This window comes from Fukomys damarensis, unplaced genomic scaffold (assembly GCF_012274545.1).
Source record: "Fukomys damarensis isolate Sample0158 unplaced genomic scaffold, DMR_v1.0_HiC HiC_scaffold_27, whole genome shotgun sequence".
In the NCBI taxonomy this organism is placed as follows: Eukaryota; Metazoa; Chordata; class Mammalia; order Rodentia; family Bathyergidae; genus Fukomys; species Fukomys damarensis.
In genome coordinates this window covers 33,797,799-33,804,274 of record NW_022900939.1, presented here as the reverse complement: position 1 = coordinate 33,804,274, position 6,476 = coordinate 33,797,799, and positions in this window count along the sequence as shown.

Genomic DNA, 6,476 nt, shown 5'->3' with positions numbered 1-6,476 from the left:
TTTGTTTGTTTTTTTTTTTGAGACAGGGTCTCACTATGTAGTTGAGACTGACCTGGAACTCACTGTGTAGCCCAGGCTGGTTTTAAACTCACAGCAATCCTCCTGCCTCAGCCTCCGGAGTGCTGGGATTACAGGCATGCACCACCACGCCTGGCTCCTATTTTCTTTTCTTTTCTTTTTTTTTTGTACTAGGGATCAAACTCGGTTCCTTGCACTTGCAAGGCAGGTGACAGCACCACTGAGCTAAATCCCCAGCCCCCTATTTTCATTTTTAATAACACTTTTTATTTGTGTTTCTGGAAAGGTAGTGATACATATCATATAAAACTCAGAGAAAGAAGTGTGGAGTAGAATGTTCCTCTCTCCTTTGTAGCAATCAACCTAGAGGTAACTGATGTTCACTAACTTACTTCTTCCTGTTCATGTATTTTGCACATTTTCTTGTTGGCTCGTGTGGTGGTTACACTTGATGCCAACTCAGTTGGCTTGAGAGCCTCCTAAGGGATTAGTAAAGCACATATTTTGTGTGTCTAGGAGCGTCATGGAAGCATGATCTTGGAAAGTATATTATATATTGTCACTGGCATCGTTCTCTATGGCACTGTTTTCCTGTTCTACTTCTGAGCCACCATGAAGTAAGCATCTTTGCTCTCCCAAACCCTTCCACCATGATGTTTCTGCCTTGGAGCAAAATGATCATGGAGTGAATCTCCTGCCACTGTGAGCCATGTTAAACTCCTCTTCCTTTAACATGGGATGTCAGATATTTTGTCCTCGTAATGGGGAAGCTGACTAATAGAGTAAATTGGTACTAGAGAAATGGGGGTTTTGCTGTGACTCTTTCTGACTATGTGATTTAGAAGCCTTTGGAAGTTGGTTGCAGGAGGAGTTTGGAAAAGTTCGGAGAAGAGAGGCTGGCTAGAGAAGCTTTAGAGTGCTGTAAGCAGAGCCTGATCGATGATTCTGGTTGAGGCTTATAAGACTAGAATGCTGGCAGTAAGGGTCAGGCTTAGCAGGTTTCAGTTGGAAATAAGGACTTTGTTGACAATTGGACCGGAGGGCATACGTGTTACCCTCTTGTAAAAAAAAAAAAAAAATCCACATTTTTCACATGTCCTGAGACTTTACAGGGTGCAGATTAAGGGTGGTTGACAAATTTATCTGCAGAGGAAATTTCAAGGTAGCCCAGTATTCAGGCTGTGGCATGAGTACTGCTGAATGTTTTCAGCCAAGTTTATATTAAGAATTAGGGACAGGGCCGGGGATTTAGCTCAGTGGTTTGGTGGCCTGCCTTGCAAGCGCAAGGACCCAGGTTCAATCCTGGTACCAAAAAAAAAAAAGAATTAGGGACAAAAAGCAGAGCAGAACAATTTGAAAAACTTAATTTTTTTGGCCTAGAAAGAGCCATGTGTGAAGCTGGTGGCAAAGGAGCTGTGGCTGCTGAAGAGATTATCACCACTAAAAAGGAACCAAGCACTTCATACACAGATAAGAAGAAAGATGCCTTGAGGGCATCTCAGGAATTAGCAAGCCTCCACTCATTGCAGGCTCAAAGGTGCAAAAGTATAAACCTTTTATTTAAGAAGAGAATTCTTGGGCCCTCTGCTTGTGAAGGGTCTCCTGGAATTGGTTCCCTGGGATTCATTTCACTGTGCTCAGCCATTAGGTTTTCAGACACTGTTGCAGCCATATTTCAGGGTAGCCTAGCGAACTGGTGACAGAACTTGGCATGTCCCATGTAATGCTGGTATTACTGGCATATAGAATGCAAGACTTATGGGGTCAGGGAGGCTTCCACTTAGATTTCAAAGGAAGGCGTAGAAGGCCAGGCTAGCAGCCCCTGAGACGTCAGTGCCTGAAGCTACGACAGTGAAGCTGAAAGTCCAGTGGAGAACCCAGGAAGTTGGAGATGCCAGGAATGTGGAACATCTGCTGAAGAAATCTCACGGCAGCAAAGCAGAGCCAGACCAGAATAAAGTGTGAGCTGCAGCCAGTGAGGACATAGGAGTGAGGCCACTGAAGCCCTCTGGAACTCACATTTTACCACTGTATGCCATTGATGCTGGACATAAACCTACAAGTTTCAATGTTTTCCCTGCTGGTGTTTGGGCTACTTTGATACAGTTGTTTTCTATCCCTCTAATCTTCCCTTTTAGTACGGGAATGTTTACCCTGTGCTATTGTACCTTGGATTATGTAACTTGTTCTTGATTTTTACAGAGATTCACAGCTCAGACTCTGCCTTGACCATCAGGAGAGACTTTGTTTTTGTTTTTGGTACTGGGGATCAAGCTCACAACCTTGCACTTAGAGGCAGGCGAAGTGCCACTGAGCTAAATCCCCAGCCCTCAGGAGAGACTTTGAGTTGGACTTTTGAAAATTGGTTGAACTTCTGAGACTCTGGGGGAAGAGATTATTGTGTTTTCATTTGTACACTGGATAGTTGTATCATGTTAGGTGCAATTATGAACTTAATATTGTGTTTGTTTAGAGATTAAGTATGGTTTAAGGAGAAGTGTTTAGGTGTCAAGTTGACAAGGGTAGAATGTTACAGTTAAGCTTAATCGTGTCATTTTGACTGGCCTGTGAGGCTCCCATTAGATCATTAAACACGCTTCTAGGTATATCTGAATGGGTGACGAGCATGACCTTGGGTACTATATATGGTCCCTACTCTGCTTGCCAGCTGCCATGAACTACACATCTTTGCCCCCCCACACCCTTCCACTATGATGTTTCTGCCTGGGAACCAGTTGACCATGGTCTGAACCCATGAAACCATAAGCCAAATGAAACCTCTTTTCCTTTATGTTATAGGTGGTGGGTTTCATGGTCCAGGGATGAGCAAACTGACTACTACAGCTTGTTTACCTTTTTCTCACTGTTTTGTAGTCTTCATATGTTTTGGATATTGAGCCTTTGATGTTTATGTAACAACTTCTATATGGGTTGTCTTCATCTTTTTTTTTTCCCTTCTTCTTTTTCCTTTTATTGAGTTTATTGGTACATTTTAGGTATACAGTACAGTTACATTCATCATTGGGATCTTGTACCTTTACATGACAGGTGGTCTTGGTTCTCATTTTTTCCCCTCGTCATCTTTTTATTTTTTTGGTGCCTTTCAATAAACTAAGTTTTAAAATATTAGTGTAGTTTATCAGTCTTTTTTATGGGTTATGCATTATATTTCTTATAGCACACTACATTTGAACATATAAGAGTTTTGAGGGCAATTAATAATAAATGGAAAAGTAGCAAACAAAAAAATCCAAGATACATTAGCATAAAAAGTGACAAAAAAGTACGTAGGCCCTGAGTTCAGTTTCCAGCACATGTGTTTATGCATGACACATGACACACATGACAAAGTAGTAGTAGTCTGATTGGAGAATAGTACTCAGCTGTATGTATAGAATTACAGTAATATGTGTTGACCATTTTCAACATTATGATTCACTGTATGGAAAGGAGGGTATGGCTGAGTGCCAGTGGTGGTAGAGTGGGGATTATATTAGTTTCTTGTTATTGTATAAAAGTAACCACAAGCTTGGTGCTTTAAAATAATGCACATTTAGGGCCGGGGATTTAGCTCTGGTGCCTGCCTCACAAGCACAAGGGCCCAAATTCGATCCCCAGTACCAACCAACCAAACAATGCACATGTATTATTTCACAGTTTCTCTGGCTTAGAATTCTGAACATAGCTCTGCTTGGCATTTCATAAAGCTATTATAAAAGTAGCAGTGGGGACTGTTTGTGGCTTGACAGGACAAGGAACCACTTCTTTGGGCAGAATTTATAGGACAGAGGGCTTCAGTTTCTTGCTGTCAGCTGGGGGTTCCCTCAGCTTTTAGGAGCTGCTTTCTACTCCTTACCCTGTGAGCTCACAAACACAGGGAGCCTACAAGAGTAAGTAGCTTAATTCTTCAAAGTTAAGAAGGTTGGGACTCCAGCAAGAGGAGTGCCATGGTTTTGTTGAACACAATTACATACACATCATCTCATGCATTCTATTGCCCTTACCATACTGTGTTGGATGAAATCAAGAAACAGACTCTAGGGCTGGGGACTTGGCTTAATGGTTTCGCCACCTGCCTCGCAAGCACAAGGACCCGAGTTCGATCCCCGGTACACAAAAAAGAAACAGACTCTTCATACTCAGGGGAGTAGAAATCCCCTAAGGTTGATATGCTAGATTAGCCAACCTTTACTTCTGACACCAACTGCAAATTCAAGGGATTCCCTAAAACACTGGTTTGATAATTTGCTAGAAAGACTCACAGAACTCACCGAAGTCATTCTATTCCTAGTTGCAGTTTGTCACAGGATAAGAATGCAAGGTTCAGTCAGCCAAGGGAAAAAATGTATTTGGCAGAGTTCAGAAGGGTACCAAACTTCTGTCATCTCTGGAAAGTCAAGGATTCATTATATGCTTGGCATGGTTGTGTGAGGGTGCACATGGAACTTTGCTGTCAGGGCTCAGCCTCTTAGCTGGCATCAAGAAGGGTCTGTTTATGTATTATGAAGGTGTCACCCACCAAGGAAAGGATGCAGAGCCAATATCCATGAATGCAGCAGCAGCACCACATCAAGTGAGCCAGATCTGAGAGTCAGAGCTTCAACTTGGAGGGCTAGGTTTATAATTCCTCCCTTGGTTCTAGCACTGCCACAGGATAAAACCACCAAGCCGTCTTTCAGTTCAGTGCTGTCTGTGATACACGGCATCCCAATTGTTGGGTGTGCCTGAGAGTGTCCTAATATAGGGTAACAGGTGCAGTGCCCTGTCCAGTGCATGGGGAGTGCAGTGCCACAGACCCGTAAGTTGTCTACCGTGGGCCAATCAGTGGGCACTGTACCTAGGAGCCTACGGCCATCCTACCAGACAGTTGTGTTATTCACCCATAATTGTTACACAAGTATAGGGGTACCCATCCCACTGTGCATTTTCCAGTGATGCACTGACCTGTTCGATACACAGTGGGGTGACATCTAACATTGCTTCGGTTAGGCAATTAGAGGTTCGCATAACATCACTATAGTGGACCAAAGACACAGAGCGTGGCTCGGTGCAGGTGACCAGGTTCTGGGCCACCAGACCATGACACCAAGTAGGGCTATGCAAATAGCCTTGTGGCCACACTTGAAAGGTCTACTGCTTGTCCTTCCAGGCGAAGGCAAATTGGTCCAGACCATCCGGCGTGATAGTGATGGAGAAGAAAGCATTGGCAAGGCCACTACATAGTGGTATTGACCCAGTGTCAGGGTGAACCGGCCCATCAACTGCCATGCAGGTACCACCGTGTACAACAAAGGAGTCGCTGTTCAGTTCCCAGCAGTTCCCAGTCATTTGCCACCTCCTGTCTAGCTTCCCCATGGCTCAAACCGGTGACCTGAAAGGACTCCGTGCAGGGTGTATCACCCGCCTCTTCCAGTTTAAAAAGTCTGTCCTCTTTCCTCCTGACCTGCAGGCAGCTGGTACTACTTCACACACACACAATGTAGCCTGCCGTACCCTGCAGGAGAGTCAGCAGCGTGCGATGAGGATGTCCTTGGACAATGGTTTTTACCAAGTGCATCTGCAGAGGGAATTCTCACTGCGTGGTGTCTAACCAGGCACCAAGTATGTCCACCCCCAGGAGGGATTCAGCAACTGGGGAGACACAGACACCATGTGGGTGTGGGGCCAAATGTTCAATACCCAAGGTCACCTTGGTCTTTCAGACTATGATACAGCCACTTGCATACCTTTTTCTGTGCTTGCAGTGGATCCTGTGAAGTGGTCTGGATTGCCGCGGATCAGCATTGACTCGGCTCCGTTATCCACCGATGCCAGCACATGCTGTACATGTTTTGGGAACCAGTAAATAGTTCATTCCACAGGTGGCCTCCAGTCTCTCAGGGTCCCTAGCAACCAGGTGGTGCTCCGGGCTTCTACCTAGTCTGGATGAAGAGCTGCAAGCATCATCTCATGCGTTTCACTGGAGTCACCTTGACCTTGGAGGCTCATTGGCAGGCACTGCTGGTCAGGGAACAGTTGCTTCTGCAGACAACAACACCTGTAGGGCTGCCCGCCTGCCTCGTCACCTGTCACCAGATCTGCCCAGGTGTGGCACAGGCTTACCTTCAATGGACCGAATGTCTGCTTCCCTGGGGTTGGCTCTGCCTAGCCCATGGTCACTCATTTCTTCTGCTTTCGATTTTTTTTCTTTCTTTTTTGGGTCCTAGCGATTGAACTCTGGACCTTGTGCTTGTGAGGCAGGAGGTGGAACCACTGAGTTAAATCCCTGGGGGCTGGGGCTTTTTATATGTATGTCTGTATGTAGCTAGTTAGTTAGTTTTTTGAGACAGGGTTTGGCTGTGTAGTCCAGGCTGGGAGGGCCTCAAACTCAGCAATCCTTCTGCCTCAGCCTCCCATATTCTGGGATTATAGGCATGTGCCACCATGCCTGGTTTGGGGCTTTTTTTTTTTTTTTTTTT